General features: G+C 41.5%; 1 protein-coding gene across 2 annotated transcripts in view; it reads left to right on the top strand.

Moving 5' to 3' along the window:
* The window catches only part of LOC148872518 (putative disease resistance protein RGA3), a 46,472-nt gene extending 31,251 nt beyond the window's left edge, over positions 1–15,221 (top strand). For both annotated transcript variants that reach the window (XM_088968180.1, XM_088968181.1), the window contains exon 2: positions 14,463–15,221. The gene's annotated coding sequence lies outside the window, so the exon portion shown is untranslated. The remainder of the gene's footprint in view (positions 1–14,462) is intronic.
* The last annotated feature ends 3,344 nt before the right edge of the window (positions 15,222–18,565 follow it).

The following is an 18,565-nucleotide window of genomic DNA, read 5'->3' as shown; positions in this document are numbered from 1 at the left end:
ATTATGAGGTGGATCAGCTGATAGGATTGGGCTTAGACCCTATCCACTTAGAGAGTCCAAGATCTAAATGAGATTTAGATCTGGAAGCCTCCTAATTAGATTAGGAGATGGCTGATCTAATCTGCAGATAAGATAAGGATTATCCCTTATCACTTAAAGGGACTTCTAACCCAAATATGACTTGGATTAGTAACTCCTAATGTGATTAGGAACTGATCCCTTTAAGATTATGAAAGAAGAAAGGGGCGAATATAGTTTTGTGATTGATGTTCAATTATCTTCAGAGCTAAAAATCACAGAAAGAGAGATTTTTTGCACCCTGCGAATTCTCTCTTGCCGCATCCTTCCTACCGTTGCCATTCCCTTTAGTTCGATCTCCAGTTCTTGGGAGAAATCAAGATTTGATCTTGATTCCAATCTTTTGGGAAAAGATTGATTGGAGCTGTACCCACAAGCCATCCAGTTGATTCTTGCGAAGGGTCAAGTTCTTTTGGAAGAACGTTGCTGATTCTGCTCCATCCTTCACTACGCCATCTTCAGTGGGAGCATATTTTGGATCCTTCCTTGGGCGTGAACACCTCCATTGGGAGATATTGATTCTCTGTATTAGGTATATCCTCCCTCCTACTTCTTTTGGTTCAGATCTGATTTGGTTCTTGATTCAAGATTGATCCTTGAAAATATGTTTTCTGAAATAGGGAATTCGATTCCCTGCAAAGATGGGAGAATTTTTTTTGAAATTCGCCCTATCCAATCCGTAATATTTGGGCGTCCATGTGATGGATATCCCATCCCTTCAAAAGGGTTAGGGAAGCCTTGATTCTGTAACATTATGAGATCTAATTGATTTTTATTTCAGTTCATTGTTTATGGGTATTCATGTTTTCTGCGAATTAACTGTGAGGATTATTTTCATTGATAAAGCAAGAAGGGCCCCTTGCTCATTCAATGGAAATAATCCATGGCTGATTGAACCTCCAGTTTCGTATATGATTGGTAGGTTCGATCATGGTGGCAACTAACATAAATTTATTGCAAAAAAGTTTTCAATCTATCTTAGGAAAATATATGATCTGGTTTAAACGATCTGAACTTGTGAGATCGCTGACCTGAATTGGGTCTCTCCCCTCTTAATGCTATTAATAGGTTAAATCCTAAGAGCTTGTTTAGGACTTCCTATTAATAAGGGAAGCAACCAAAGAGCTTGTTTTGGTTGTCGAATAATAAGAGTAGAGGCTGGCTGTTAGAGCCTGTTAATAGCTATAACCAATTTATTCATAAACATATGAATCTATCTTTACATCAAGGATCAATGCTATGAATCAAAGTTGAACTTGTCCCTTCAACCGGAAGCAATCTCTCATCGATTTAATCTTTGTTTTTTGTTATTTTCTGCTAGTTTCTTATTTCCCTTAGCTTTACAATCCCCCTTAATCCATCTACATGGAAATAAATCCACCCAATCCCTATGGAGAACGACCTTGCTCATCACTATCTGCAAATTATTAACCCAGAGCAAGACTATTTATCTTTGGTTGGGTTCGGCACCCACCAAATTTTGGCACCGTTGCTGAGGATTGGCATCCTAAGTAGGTTTATTTCCTTTTGTTTGGTTTATGCCTCGCTCTTCTCATGTAGGTGAACTCCACTACGACCCTGAGATCGAGAACACAGTTCGCCGCTTGAGGAAAGAAGCCAAGCAATGCCGCAACCAATCAGCATCACTCCCCACTTCCGGAGTGAAGTCGGCTGCAGAAATCGTTGAGCCATCCAACCATTCTGAAGAAGAAGTCATGGCCAACAACGAAGAAAGAACCCTTGGAGAGCTAGCTGCACCGGATCTGCCCCAACAACCTCTCTGCATCGAATATGCAGATCTAGCGGTACCCTTTGAACTTAAATCAGGTCTTATACACTTACTCCCTACTTTTTGTGGACTTACAGGCGAAGACCCTCACAAGCACCTAAAAGAATTCCACGTAGTATGCTCAAGCATGAAGCCTCAAGGTGTTACCGAGGAACAGATCAAACTGCGTGCCTTTCCTTTCTCACTAGCTGATAAGGCTAAGGATTGGCTGTACTACCTACCCTCTGGTTCCATCACCACGTGGAATGATATGAAAAGGCAATTCCTTGAGAAGCTCTTCCCTACTTCCCAAGCGGCTAACATCAGAAAGGAGATCTGTGGCATAAGACAATTAAGTGGGGAAACTCTCTACAAATACTGGGAGAGATTCAAGCAACTATGCACTAGCTGTCCGCAACATCAAATTCTAGACCAGCTCCTTATCCAATATTTTTAAGAAGGGTTACTACCAATGGATAGGAGTATGATCGATGCAGCAAGCAGAGGAGTGTTGGTGAACAAAACTCCTACACAAGCAAGAGAATTGATCTCAAATATGGCAGCCAACTCTCAACAGTTCGGCTATAGGCTCAACCCTCCAACAACTCATGCTAACGAGGTAAACATCTCCTCCCTAAAACAGAAAATTGCAATCTTGACCTCTCTTGTCTGTCAAATGGCCACAGGTAATACACAAACAGTGAAGGCTTGCGGGGTTTGCTCAACTCTGGGACATCCAACTAACATGCGCCCTACACTTCAAGATGAACCTTATGAACAAGCTAATGCTGTTGGAGGATTCCCGCAAAAGAGATACGATCCCTACTCGAACACCTACAATGCAGGATGGAGGGATCATCCCAACCTGAACTATGGAACCAAGCCCTTCGGCTTCCAACATCAGCATCAAACCAGGCCACCGGCTCCACCATATTCAGCCCCTCCCAACTCAGGTATGTCTCTCGATGAAATTGTGAAAGCCCTTGCAACTAATACTCAACAATTTCAACAGGAGATGAAGACAAGTATCTGAAACTTGGAGAATCAGGTCAGCCAGCTAGCGACAGCTATGAGTCGAATGGAATCCCAATCATCAGGGAGGCTACCTTCTCGGACCACGACCAACCCGAAACAAAATGCTAGCGCTATCACGTTGAGAAGCTGGAAGGAACTGAATGAACCCTATCAAGAAGCATCCAAAGATACAACCAGAGAGGAGACACCATCCCAAATGGATTCAAGCAGAAAGCCACCCCAATCCATAGTCATCGCTCCACCTTTCCCTAGCCGATTCGCAAAATCCAAGAAGGAGGAGCAAGACAAAGACATTCTCGAGACCTTCCGCTAAGTTGAGGTAAACATCCCCCTCCTTGATGCAATTAAGCAAGTACCCCGCTATGCCAAATTTCTCAAGGAGCTGTGCACTACTAAGAGAAGGCTGAAGGGCGATGAGAAAGTCCATGTAGGAGAAAATGTTTCAACCATTCTCCAGAAAAGACTACCCCCTAAATGCAAGGATCCTAGTATGTTCACCATTCCCTGTAAAATAGGAAATGTCCAGATCGAAAAAGCTATGCTAGACCTAGGAGCTTCGATAAATGTCATGCCCCATTCTATTTACACAACCATGAATCTCGGACCATCAAAGAAACGAGTGTGATCTTACAGCTTGCTGATCGATCTACTACATACCCGAAGGGAGTCTTGGAGGACGTTCTAATCCAAGTTAATAATTTGGTCTTTCCTACCGATTTTTATGTGATCGACATGGAAGAAGATAATTCTTCCAACTCGACTCCAATTTTGCTGGGAAGACCCTTTCTTAAGACGTCCAAAACAAAAATTGATGTGCATAAGGGGACACTTACCATGGAATTCGATGGTGAAATTATTAAATTTAATATCTATGATGCCATGAGATACCCTAATGATGCGCATTCCATTTTTTCTATAGACGTTACTGACTCTTTAGTGCAGCAAACTTTTGAGTTAGATGATGAAGACACACTGAAGGTTGCACTTAACAATGGGCCTAATCAACTGCAACGAGCAGAGCAAAAGTTTATGCGGAATTCGGAACTACAAACTTTGACTTCTGAACTGAGCTTTTTTGAATTTGCTCATAATTCTGCTTTCATAGGTTTGCCTCTGGCTCACACAAGACTCCTCCCATCTATTGTGCAGGCCCCTATACCAGATTTGAACCCACCCATGATGGATGAGAGGGGAAAACATAAGAAGTTGCAACTACAAGACCTGAAGGATCTGGTTTATGATTAAAAACAGGGAAGTTTGTTCTTTTTTGTTTTTGCATTTATTATTTAGTCATTTCCACTTTTTATTAAGTTTTAAGTGTGTGTGTGGGGCGGAGGGGGGAGTACAGGCTTTAACCGTTTTATTTCAGTTCAAAAAAAAAAAAACACTAAACTCTTTTGAAATCAATTGAAACAATATTTTGGGAAAATTCTTGTGGACCTAGTAACGAGTTACAATTAAGAAGTACACGACCTATCTGAAGCCATTCCCATTTAAGCTAGTCCTAAATTTAGGTTTAAGTAAAGAGGGCAAACACTTTACCATTACTACAATTGGTAGGATGGAGTATAAAATTCACCTGCCAGCCAAGTAATCCGATGGTAGGATGGAGCATAAAATGCACCTATCGGTTAAATAATCCAATGGTAGGATGGAGCATAAAATGCACCTACTAGCCAAGTCATCCGATAGTAGGATGGAGCATAAAATGCACCTACTAGCTAGCAATTCAAACAGTAGGATGGAGCATAAAATGCACCTACTGACCAAGTAATCCAAGAGTGAGATGGAGCATAAAATGCACTCACTCCTTCAGAAGAAGAACAAAGAAAACAAAAAGAGAGAGAAGAGAAAGATATTTTCCCTAGTTTACTACCTGGTTTGTAGTGGCAAAAATTGGATTGACTGATGAATGAGTCATGTATAACTTGGTTGTGCTCATTTAAAGGTTCGCAACAACTAACCTAGAATATTTGTGGAGAAACATGAAGGAGAGTTGAGTTTAAAAAAATTTGTAGGATAGCTAATTTATTCTTGTTCTTTTTTAACTTGAATTCTGACTTGCCCGAGGACGGGCAAAGTTTTAAGTGTGGGGGGATTTGATGAGAGTAAAATGAAGGGATGGGATATCCATCACATGGACGTCCAAGTCTTGCGGAATGGACTGGGCGAATTTCAAAAAAATTTCTCCCATCTTTGTAGGGAATCGAATTCCCTATTTTAGAAAACATATTTTTTAAGGATCAATCTTGAACCATGAACCAAACCAGATCTGAACCAAAAGGAGTAGGAGGGAGGATGTGCCTGATATAGAGAAACAGTATCTCCCAATGAAGGTGTTCACACCCAAGGAAGGATCCAAAATCTGCTCCCACTAAAGATGGCACAGTGCAGGATGGAGCAGAATCAGCAATGTTCTTCCAAAAGAACTTGACCCTTCACAAGAATCAACTACATGGCTTGTGAGTACAGCTCCAACCAATCTTTTCCCAAAAAATTGGAATCAAGATCAGATCTTGATTTCTCCCAAGAACTGGAGATCGAACTGAAGGTAATGGCGGCGGCAGGAAGGAGGCGGCAAAAGAGTATTTGTAGGGTGCAGAATTCTCTCTTCTTGTGATTTCAACTCTTAAGAGAATTGAACATCAATCACTAACAGTTTTTTGCCCCTTTCTCCTTTCATAATCTTAAAGGGATAGGCTCCTAATCCCATTAGGAATTGCTAATCCAAATCATATTTTGATTAGAAGTCCCTTTAAGTGATAAGGGATAACCCTTATCTTATCTGCAGATCAGATCAGCCATCTCCTAATCTAATTAGGAGGCTTCCAGATCTAAATCTCATTTAGATCTTGGACTCCCTAAGTGGATAAGGTCTAGGCCCAATCCTATTAGCTGATCCATCTCAGAATTCGCCCCTTTTAATTGACAGATCAAATCAGCCCAGTTCGAAATGGGCTTAAGGCCCATTTAAGGTTATGTACTCACTTAGCCTTCCAAACTACTGCCCAGTTTGGCTTCCTTGTATGGCGTGGAACCCAAACATTGATCTACACATCAGCCACATGGGTTCAGCCCAGCCTTTGTTACAAGGTCTGGCCGAATACACTGTTATGGACAGTGCACCCCTTGAAACCCATCTTATGGGCTCTATGGGCCCAACACTTACCCTAAGTGGTCCCTGGGCCAAGCCACCTTGTAACGCCCAGGGACTGTGGGCAGATGCAAGATTAGCCCATTAGGTATTATCCTCAATGGTCTTACACTTAACCTCTCAGCCCATAATGATCAAACACTGCCTGACAAGGGAGGACCTCTCCCTCGACTGCAAGGAACAATGTTGCACTCTCTGCTTACATGGATCCCAGGAATTAAAACCTTTTGCAAATCATTTCAAAACCATAACATATATATATATATATATAAATATAATTTGCAAAACAAAATCTAAACAATTGAAATTGGCTACCGGTAGTCTTGGTTTCCATCAAAGAGAGTGCATCCCTGATCATTACCTTTGTTCGACAAAGGGGCTGATCCTGTCACTATGATCACATACTCAGATGAATTCTCAGATAGTCCCAACATACCCAGGTTTTGACCCCCACTAAGGATCTCATTGAATGGTACATCAAAGATAGCCTAATCTGACATCTAGTGTAGTATCATAATCGATTCTAGGGGTTAGGTGTAACTTTCTAGTTTTGCCCATCTATTTCCATGGTCTAGGGCAATACTGGAAATCTGGTCTGGTTCTAAGGTTCTATTAATCCTACACTGCATGTGCTTCGGGTCTCACCCTTGTAGCTAAGACAAGCCACCCCAATAGTTGGTCGCACACCAGTGTCAGCCTTGGTAGGATAAATCTCCCAGACTTACCCAATGGCTGTGAACATTTTAAACTAACACAAGTCTCATTAAGTGTCCAGTTTAAGGGTATAACACAGAAACACACCACAGGAACATGAATCAAATGTGCACTTTATTCATTTACAACAAATTCATAATGTACATCATTCTGATGGAAGCTAAGGGCATACAAAACTGTCTAACAGCTCCCACTTGCACTTAGGTCCAATCAGGTACAAGCCTGAGTCCCAGACTTTCCATGTGTTTCATAAACACTTTCTGTGTCAGTGGCTTAGTCAATGGTTCTACCACATTCTCCACTGCTGTTACCTCTCAACATCAACCTCCCGTAGGTCCAGTGTTGTCATACAACAGTGGAATGGGTGATGTGCTAAATTCCAAATTCAGAAATGAACACCTTCATTCATAAGGCAGCTTCACTTACGGCAATGCGCTCGGCTTAGGTTGTGGACTGTTAGGTTGCTACTCAGGACCCCTGTTTGTTGACATTCAGAAAACAAAACACGATCCTATCGTGAAAACATATCCAGATGTAGACTTTCTATCATCTGGATCCGACTGGAAATCCACATCTGTATACCCTTGGATCTGTAGTGAACTACCATCGAATACCAGACAAAACTCTTTTGTCCTTCGAAGGTACTTAAGTATGAATTTCACAGTAGCCCAATGCTCCTGCCCTAGGTTGGCTGGAATATGCTTACTACACTCACTGCCTGGGCGATGTCAGGAGGAGTGCACAGCATGGCATACATGATGCTCCCTATGGCTGAGGCATAGGGAACGTCTTTCATGCTCTCGATCTCCTCAGAGGTCTTTGGAGACATCTTCTTGGAGAGATTGACTCCATGCCTGAAAGGAATATTTCCTTTCTTGGAGTTTTCCATGATGTATCTTTTGACTATTTTGTCAATATAAGTAGATTGGGATAATCCTATTATCCGCTTCGATCTATCTCTATAAAGTCGAAGACCAAATATATAGGAGGCTTCTCCAAGGTCTTTCATGGAGAATTGCTATGATAGCCATACTTTTATCGTAGTTAACATTCCCACATCATTCCCAATGAGCAGAATGTCATCTACATACAGAACCAGAAACATAACCTTGTCACCACTGGTCTTCCTGTAAACACAGGGTTCATCAAAATTTTGCTCAAAATCAAACTTTTTGATCATAGAGTCAAATCGGATGTTCCAACTTCTAGAAGCTTGTTTGAGTCCATATATGGATCTATTCAACTTACAGACCATGTGTTCCTGACCTGCAGCTACAAAACCTTGTAGTTGTTGCATATAGATATCTTCAGTAAGATCTCCATTCAAGAACGCAATTTTGACATCCATCTGCCAAATCTCATAGTCATAGTAAGCTGCTACAGCTAGTAGGATCCTAATGGATTTAAGCATGGCCACGGGCGAAAAGGTTTCCTCATAATCGATGCCTTTTTTCTGAGTGTATCCTTTTGCCACTAGACGAGCTTTGTAGGTCTTAACCCGGAGGGCGGATCCACCAGAGTCCAGACTCCATTGGTCTCCATTGAGTCCATCTCAGCTCTCATGGCATCTACCCATTTAAGGGAGTCTATGTCCAACATAGCTTCCGTATAAGTTACAGGATCCTCTTCACTAGTCATGGTTTCGACCAGGTAACTATCCTGATCGTAACCAAAACGGATCGGTGGCCTGGACACCCAGGTAGATTTTCTAGGTTGGTCACTACCTGGAACTTGTGGGACACTTCCCACTGCACCTGAGCTCTCCTCATCAAGAACAATTTTATGACGAAGATTGTCCAGAATGTAGTCATTTTCCAAGAATTGTGCATTCCGACTGCATAACACCTTCTGCTCACTTGGATCATAGAATAAGTAGCCCACTGAGCCCTTTGGGTAGCCTACGAATAGGTAACGGCTGGTCTTGGATTCCTATTTGTCCGGATTCGTTCTTTTAATGTGAGCCGAACAACCCCAAATCTTCAAGTGTCGTACACTTGGTTTCTTTCCGATCCAAAGCTCATAGGGAGTCTTAGGAACCGATTTGGTTGGAACCCGGTTCAGCACGTATATCATAGTCTCTAATGCGTATCCCCAAAAGGATGTGGGTAACTCTGAATGGGTGAGAAGTGACGGACCATATCTAGTAGGGTCCTATTCCTCCTCTCTGAAACACCGTTAAGTTGTGGTGTAGCAGGAGGAGCTAACTATGATACTATCCCGTTTACCTTTAAGTAGTCCCTGAATTCGTCAGAGAGATATTCGCCATCTCGATCTGATCAAAGGGACTTAATTTCTCTCCCTAACTGTTTCTCGACCTCTTGTCTGAACTCTTTGAACTTTTCAAATGATTTAAACTTATGTCTCATTAGGTACACGTAACCATACCGAGAATAGTCATCGGTGAATGTAATGAAATACACGTGTTGGTTATGGGTCCTAACACTCAGGGGACCACATACATCAGTATGTATAAGGTCAAGCGTGCCTGTACATCTTTCAGGCTTACCGTTAAATGGCCTCTTTGTCATCTTACCCTGAAGGCAAGACTCACAAGTGGAAAGATCTTCTACAGTTAGAAAATCCAAAGGACCATCCTTTACCAGTCTTGTGATTCGGTCAATACCGATATGGCCGTCGATAATGCCACAAGCATGTGGGATTAACTGTATCATGTGCTCTTTTCTTGGGGATTTCGGCCGACGTAGTTTCGGCTATGTTAGTTTCAAGAGAAGGATGTAGAACATAGAGACCGTTCTCCAGTTCCCCATATGCGATGAATTTATTAATTCTTTTAATAGTAATCATGTTACTGAAAAAGACAGGATATCCATCCGCACACAGTTTTGAGACAGAAATCAAATTTCTTCTTAGATTTTGCACAAAAAGACAATCTTTAAATACAATATTTCCTTCTCTAAATTTTAATTCTACGGTGCCTATTGTCATAGCTGCAACGCTTGCAGAAATCCCCAAGTAGAGCATCACTTCTCCATCATTCAGCATTCTGCTTACCTTGAACTCCTGCAGTGAGTTACACGCATGAGTTGAAGCCCCGGAGTCAATACACCAGGACGCAGAAGCCACCAATAAGTTAGTTTCTCTGACACAATATTCAAAATTACCTTTATTGGATTCTACGTACTGAGGACAGTTCCTCTTCCAATGGCCGGTTTGTTTGCAGAAGTGACATGGATCTGTTGTCCTGTCCTTCTTCTGCTTCTTGGGGCTTGGTAGTCTTCTTTTGAGGCTTCTTTGCTTTCCTCTTTTTCTTGCCCGTTTTGTTAGATTCAACAAGCATCACCACAGGCTCATCCTTCTTAAGTAAGTCCTCGGCCCTTTGTAACTTATTGCTCAGCTTTTGGACGCTGACATTCATCTTGTTAATATTGTAGTTTAATATGAACCCATTGAAGGAAGAGGGCAAGAAGTTCAGAATGGCATCTACTTGAGTGCCAAGATCTAGCCCGGATCCAAGGGCTTTCAGCTCATTAATGTATCCCACCATCCGAAGACAATGGTCATGAACTTTTTGCCCCTTGGATATCTGAGCGGTCATGAACATTTTCAAGACCTTCTGCCGAGTAGAACGGTTCTGCTCTTCATACATTGTTTTCAGACTGTCCAATATGTCCTTAGCAAATTCGATCTGATCAAACTGCCTCTGTATTGAGTTGTCCAAAGAAGCAACGACATAGCAGCGGGCTAGGGAGTTTTTATCCTCCCAATCTTGGAATTCTCTCCTACGGGCTTCAGAAGCCCTATCACCCAGACGTTCTGGGGCAGGAGACTTGACTACCTTATCCAATTTTTCAGATGTTAAAACCAACATTAGGTTACGGTACCAGTCGACATAATTTGTGCCCTTAAGCTTATTATCGTCAAGAAGCTTACTTGAATCTTACAACCTTACTTGATTCATGTTCAAATCATAGACATGGATTTTAATCTATGTTCCATTCCCATTTATTTATCTCTGAGTTTTCCCTCCTTCTCAGGGACGGAGACAGCGACTTGTCTTTGGAAATGTGAGAAACCACATAGGATGCATGGAGTCAACTGTTTCAGCTGCAAAACCCCACCACCTTTTTGTGAATGATCATATTCACTCATCATATGAGTTTTCCTTTTGTCCTCTGTCAGACAAGGTTCAGAGCCGTTTTTAGGTAAACTTTTCTATCCAGCGAGTGCTCACCCATCATATTCGTGAATGCCAAGGTACCGTGAGAGAGTTCCCATTTTCTGGTGAAGCCCCTCCCACATCGGTCTATGACGCCGCTATCATCTTATGAAACACTTGGACAAGCCCAACAGCAAATGCATAGCCCATTTTCTGGTGCGTTTCCTCATTACTGAAGGGCCCATCCTCATGCTAATGATGGAAGGCCTTTAGAGTTCATCACATGAATCTCCCTATCACGTGCACTCATATTTACTGGAGGGAACAAGAATTACGCCCTAGTTTATTTTAGGTCAAACCAAAGTGGCTCCCACTGACTTTCATAAAGTCAGATTTCGGTGGGCCTAAATCGACTAGGGTTCCGCACGCAACCTCTTCAGGAGGTGTGGGGCCCACCATTGAGGGAGGTCATCCAATGATCAGAAGGGACATCATGGCAATGATGTGCATTTAGCCATGGTGTGCACAAGAGCCACTATCGAATCTACATGGACCAAGCACTTATGGCCCATGAATGAGCACATCATACATCCATACATCACATGCGGGGAGGAATTGATCCAATCAATTAATTATCTGTAAAAGCCCATTTAAAGCCCATTTTAATCCATAATATTAACAATTAATATCATCTAGGTATATGGGCTGAATCAGGGTTACCCAGTTTGGCCCATATAGTTTGTTCTTTTGAAGTGGGCTTTTGGCAGTTTTAACAATTTAAAACTGGGCCTTACAGGTTGGGCCAAATTAAATATCCAATTAATTATCAATCCTTAGGCCCATTAAACAAAATTAGGGCTGATATATAGCCTTAATCGAACCCCAGATTCGGTCCAAACAATTTGAACCAATCTTGGTTCGAATGGGTCTAGGGTTTGATTTTTAATTAAATCTTTAATTCAAGAAAACAATATGAAATTAAAGAACTGATCAAAGAAAACAAGAATCAGTCAATCCATGGCTATTCGTACAATCCATCCTGCAAAACAGAAGTTAGATCACAGAATGCAATTTCATAAACTGCAAATCGCAGGTAGCGAATGTCCCATCTACGAAATCTCCTTCCTTGCGCCGCCATCTTCGATCCAAAAAAATAAAATAAATAGAAAACCTAATTTCTATTATAATTACATCAGATCAAATACCTAATACATTGATTCTAAAAATAAAAAAATAAAAAAACTATTTATGGACCAAATGTAATGAATAAATCAAGAAACTACAAATCTTGCATTTTCCCTGTGCAAACCAAGAATTCGATCTCCTCTTGTACGAACAACCCATAAATCAAGAAAATCATAAAGAACTATTCTAAACAATAATCGGATTTATATAAAATTAATTTCAGATTATTCACTCATTAATTTTGGAAACAAATTTCCCAAAACCCATATCTGCGCAAATCGGGTAGAACACTTTCTGCCCACTTGTAGGTTCAGATCTAAATTAAATTGATTCAAGATTTGAACCATGGCTCTGATACCACTGAAGGGATGGGATATCCATCACATGGATGCCCAAGTCTTGTGGAATGGACTGGGCGAATTTCAAAAACGTTTCTCTCATCTTTGCAGGGAATCGAATTCCCTATTTTAGAAAACATATTTTTTAAGGATCAATCTTGAACCATGAACCAAAAGGAGTAGAAGGGAGGATGTACCTGATACAGAGAAATAGTATCTCCGAATGGAGGTGTTCACGGACAAGGAAGGATCCAAAATCTGCTCCCACTGAAGATGGCGCAGTGCAGGATGGAACAGAATCAGCAATGTTCTTCCAAAAGAACTTGACCCTTCGTAAGAATCAACTAGATGGCTTGTGAGTACAGCTCCAACCAATCTTTTCCCAAAAGATTGGAATCAAGATCAGATCTTGATTTCTCCCAAGAACTGGAGATCGAACTGAAGGTAATGGCGGCGGCGGGAAGGAGGCGGCAAGAGAGTATTCGCAGGGTGCAGAATTCTCTCTTCTTATGATTTTAGCTCTTAAGAGAATTGAATATCAATCACTAATAGTTTTTCATCCCATTCTCCTTTCATAATCTTAAAGGGATCAGCTCCTAATCCCATTAGGAGTTGCTAATCCAAATCATATTTTGATTAGAAGTCCCTTTAAGTAATAAGGGATAACCCTTATCTTATCTGCAGATCAAATCATCCATCTCCTAATCTAATTAGGAGGCTTCCAGATCTAAATCTCATTTAGATCTTGGACTCCCTAAGTGGATAAGGTCTAGGCTCAATCCTATCAGCTGATCCATCTCAGAATTTTCCCTTTTTAATTGACTGATCAAATCAGCCCAGTTCGAAATGGGCTTAAGGCCCATTTAAGGTTATGTACTCACTTAGCCTTCCAAACTGCTGCCCAGTTCGGCTTCCTTGTATGGCATGGGACCCAAACATTGATCTCCACATCAGCCACATGGGTTCAGCCCAGCCTTTGTTACAAGGCCTGGCCGAATACACTGTTATGGACAGTGCACCCGCTGAAACCCATCTTATGGGCTCTATGGGCCCAACACTTACCCTAAGTGGTCCCTGGGCTAAGCCACCTTGTAACACCCAGGGACTGTGGGCAGATGCAAGATTAGCCCATCAGGTATTATCCTCAATGGTCTTACACTTAACCTCTCAGCCCATAATGATCAAACACTGCCCGACAAGGGAGGACCTCTCCCTCGACTGCAAGGAACAATGTTGCACTCTCTGCTTACATGGATCCTGGGAATTAAAACCTTTTGCAAATCATTTCGAAACCATAACATATATATATATATATATATATATATATATATATATATATATATCTTTATATAAATATAATTTGCAAAACAAAATCTCAACAATTGAAATCGGTTGCCGGCAGTCTTGGTTTCCATCAGAGAGAGTGCATCCCTGATCATTACCTTTGTCCGACAAAGGGGCTGACCCTGTCACTATGATCACACACTCAGATGAATTCTCGGACTGTCCCAACATATCCAGGTTTTGACCCCCACTAAGGATCTCACTGAATGGTACATCAAAGACAGCCCAATCCGACATCTAGTGTAGTCTCATAATCGAGTCTAGGGGTTAGGTGTAACTTTCCAGTTTTGCCCATCTATCTCCAAGGTCCAGGGCAATACTAGAAATCTAGTCTGGTTTTAAGGTTCTATTATTCCAACAATGCATGTGCTTCGGGTCACACTCTGGTCGCTAAGACAAGCCACCCCAACAGTTGGCCGCACACCAGTGTTAGCCTTGGCAGGATAAATCTCCCCAGACTTACCCAATGGCTGTGAACATTTTAAACTAACACAAGTCTCATTAAGTGTCCAGTTTAAGGGTATAACACAGAAACACACCATAGGAACATTAATCAAATGTGCACTTTATTCATTTACAATAAATTCATAATGTACATCATTTTGATTGAGGCTAAGGGCATACTTTACTGTCTAACATAAAATTTGTCAAATCTTTATCCCTCAATATTCAGTATTTTACACTTAATTGGTACCTAATTGGACTCATTACTCTTGTATTTTGATTTAGGGCAAGCAAAAAGGCGATTGAAAGAAAATAAGGCTAATCGGATGATTTGCATAGTTTTGGCACCGATCAGTGATCTGGACATAACTCTCAATTACATACTCCAATTTGGACAATTCAAGAAGCACTGGAAAGATACGGAAAAGGCCCGCAACATTTACATTTTGGGTTTTGGAAGAATCGGTTTGCAGCAAAGACGAATTCGGGCCCAAAGTCGGGGCAATTTCGCAACAAGGCCCATTTCACAAGCTGAAGTCCATTTCGTAGAAGAGTCTTGAAGCAAGCCCGAATTGTTAGAGAAGCCCAGTTCGAATTTAGGATCCAAGAGTCCCATTAGAATAGAAGTTGAATGTGATCTCAATAAAAGAGTTTTATCAGATTTAAATTATCAAATTGTAATCCTAAAAAGATAAGAGATAAGAGTTAGGTAGGATAAGTTCAAATTAGAATAGGACTTTCCAGTTTGACGATAATCTCCTTAAGGGATTTGGAGAGCAGCCCTCTCCCCAAATCTATATAAAGCGGGGGTGGACCAGCACCCAAGGCATCAATTTTCCTCCAAGAGAGCTTCATTCTTCGGAGAGAGAAATCAGCAACCAAGGAGGAAGAAGCAAGAGTTCACCCCCTTTCTCATCTGGAAGCTGCGATTTCATTATGAAGTGTCTGTAAGTTTTTATTTCTGGTTGAAGGGTTAGGGAAGCATTGATTCTGTAACATTGTGAGATCTAATTGATTTTTATTTCAGTTCATTCTTTATGGGTATTCATATGTTTTCTGCGAATTAACTGTGAGGATTATTTTCATTGATAAAGCAAGAAGGGCCCCTTGCTCATTCAATGGAAATAATCCATGGCCAATTGAACCTCCAGTTTCGTATATGATTGGTAGGTTCGATCATGGTGGCAACTAACATAAATTGATTGCAAAAAAGTTTTCGATCTATCTTAGGAAAATATATGATCTGGTTTAAACGATCCGAGCTTGTGAGATCACTGACCAGAATTGCGTCTCTCCCCTCTTAATTCTATTAATAGGTTAAATCCTAAGAGCTTGTTTAGGACTGCCTATTAATAAGGGAAGCAATCAAAGAGCTTGTTTTGGTTGTCGAATAATAAGAGTAGAGGCTGGCTGTTAGAGCTTGTTAATAGCTATAACCAATTTATTCATAAACATATGAATCTATCTTTGCATCAAGGATCAATGCTACGAATCAAAGTTGAACTTGTCCCTTCAACCGGAAGCAATCTCCCATCAATTTAATCTTTGTTTTCTATTATTTTCTGCTATTTTCTTATTTCTCTTTGCTTTACAACCCCCCTTAATCCATCTACTTGGAAATAAATCCACCCAATCCCTGTGGAGAACGACCTTGCTCATCACTATCTACAAATTATTAACCCAGAGCAATACTATTTATCTTTGGTTGGGTTCGGCACCCACCAACATGAATCAAATATGCACTTTATTCATTTACAATAAATGTCAAAAGTACATCATTTTTTTGAAGCTAAGGGCATACAAAGACTCTAACAGCTCCCATTTGCACTTAGGTCCAATCTGGTACAAGCCGAAGTCCCATGCTTTCCACGTGTTTCTCAAACACTTTCTATGATAGTGGCTTCGTCAATGGCTCTGCTACATTTTCCGCTAACGCTACCTTCTGAATCAGGACATCCCCTCTACTAACAATCTCTTGCAGTACGTGGTACTTCCTCTCGATGTGCTTTGATTTTGAGTGGGCTCGTGGCTCCTTAGCCTGAGCAATTGCTCCATTGTTGTCGCACAACAACGAGATGGGTGATGTGTTGGATGGAACTACTCCCTACTCGTGGATGAACTTCTTCATCCACACATTTTCTTTGGCAGCCTCGCTTGCGGCAATGTATTCGGCTTTGGTTGTGGAGTCTATCATGGACCCCTGTTTGCTACTTTTCCAGCAAACAACACACAATCCTATCATGAAAACATATCCAGATGTAGACTTTCTATCATCTGGATCCGACTGGAAATCGGCATCAGTATACCCTTGAATCTATAGTGAACTACCATCGAATACCAAACAAAACTCTTTCGTTCTTCGTAGGTATTTGAGTATATTTTTCACAGCGATCCAGTGCTCCTGCCCTGACATACATGATGCTCCCTACGGCAGAGGCATAGGGAACGTCCTTCATGCCCTCAATCTCCTCAGAAGTCTTGGGAGACATCTTCTTGGAGAGATTGACTCCGTGCCTGAAAGGAACATTTCTTTTCTTGGAGTTCTCCATGCTGTATCTTTTGACTATTTTGTTAATGTAAGCAGATTGGGATAATCCTATTATCCGCTTCGATCTATCTCTGTAGAATCGAAGACCCAGTATATAGGAGGCTTCTCCAAGATCTTTCATGGAGAACTGTTGCGAAAGCCATACTTTCACCATAGTTAACATTCCTACATCATTCCCAATGAGTAGAATGTCATCTACATACAAAACCAATAAAGTTACCTTATCTTCACTGGACTTCCTATAAACAAAGGGCTCATCCGGATTCTGCTTGAAGTCAAACGATTTGACAGTAGAATGAAAACGGATGTTCCAACTTCTAGAAGCTTGCTTAAGTCCATAAATGGATCTGTTAAGTTTACATACCATGTGTTCTTGACCAGCATCAATGAAGCCATGTGGCTTCTGCATATAGATATCTTTAGTAAGATCTCCATTCAGGAATGCAGTTTTGACATCCATTTTCCAAATCTCATAGTCATCGTATGCTGCTACAGCTAGAAGGATCCTAATGGATTTAAGCATGGCCACAGGCAAAAAGGTTTCCTCATAATCGATGCCCTCTTTCTGAGTGTACCCTTTCGCCACCAGACGAGTTTTGTAGGTCTCAACCCTACCATCGGGGCCCTTCTCCCTCTTGTAAATCCATTTGCAACCAATTGCTTTTACCCCGGAGGGTGGATCTACTAGAGTCCAGACTCCATTGGTCTCCATTAAGTCCATCTTAGCTCTCATGGCCTCCACCCACTTCTGGGAATCTATGTCCAACGTAGCTTCCGCGTAAGTCATGGGATCCTCTTCACTAGTCAAGGTTTCCACCAGGTAACTATCCTGGTCATAACCATAACGGACTGGTGGCCTGGATACCCGAGTGGATCTTCTAGGTTGGTCACTACCTAGAACTTGTGGGACATCTCCCACTGCTCCTGAGCTCTCCTCATCAAGAACTACTTCCTGACGATGGGTGTCCAGGATGTAATCAGTTTCCAAGAATTGTGCATTCCGGCTGCAAAACACCTTCTGCTCACTTGGGTCATAGAATAGTTAACCCACAGTGCCTTTTGGGTAGCCTACAAATAGGCAACGGCTAGTCTTAGATTCCAACTTGTCTGCACTCATTCTTTTAACGTGTGCGAGACCACCCCTAATCTTCAAGTGTCTGACACTTGGTTTCTTTCCGGTCCAAAGTTCATATGGAGTGTTCAAAACCGATTTGGTTGGAACCCGGTTCAGCACGTAAATCACAGTCTCTAATGCGTAACCCCAAAAGGATGTGGGTAACTCTGAATGTATGAGAAGTGACCGGACCATATCCAATAAGGTCCTATTCCTCCTCTCTGAAACACCGTTAAGTTGTGGTGTAGCAGGAGGAGCCAACTGCGATACTATCCCATTGTCCTTTAAGTAGTCTCTGAATTCATCAAAGAGATACTCGCCACCTCGATCTGATCGAAGGGCTTTAATTTCTCTTCCTAACTATTTCTCAACCTCTTGTCTGAACTCTTTGAACTTTTCAAAGGATTCAGATTTATGTCTCATTAGGTACACGTAACCATATCGTGAGAAATCATCGGTAAAGGTGATGAAATACACATGTTGATTGCATGTCCTAACACTCAGGGGACCACATACATCACTATGTATAAGGTCAAGTGTGCCTGTACATCTTCCAGGCTTACCGTTAAATGGTCGTTTCATCATCTTACCTTGTAGGTGAGGCTCACAAGTGGGAAGATCTTCTACAGTTAGAAAATCCAAAGGACCATCCTTTACCAGCCTTGTGATTCGGTCAACATTGATATGGCCAAGTCGGTAATGCCACGGGCATGTGGGATTAACTGT

This window comes from Nelumbo lutea, chromosome 2 (genome assembly GCF_056320005.1).
Source record: "Nelumbo lutea isolate HS-2025 chromosome 2, American lotus-T2T, whole genome shotgun sequence".
Classification (NCBI taxonomy): domain Eukaryota; kingdom Viridiplantae; phylum Streptophyta; class Magnoliopsida; order Proteales; family Nelumbonaceae; genus Nelumbo; species Nelumbo lutea.
Note: the sequence above shows the minus strand (reverse complement) of the source record. Positions and strands in the feature narration are given on the sequence as shown.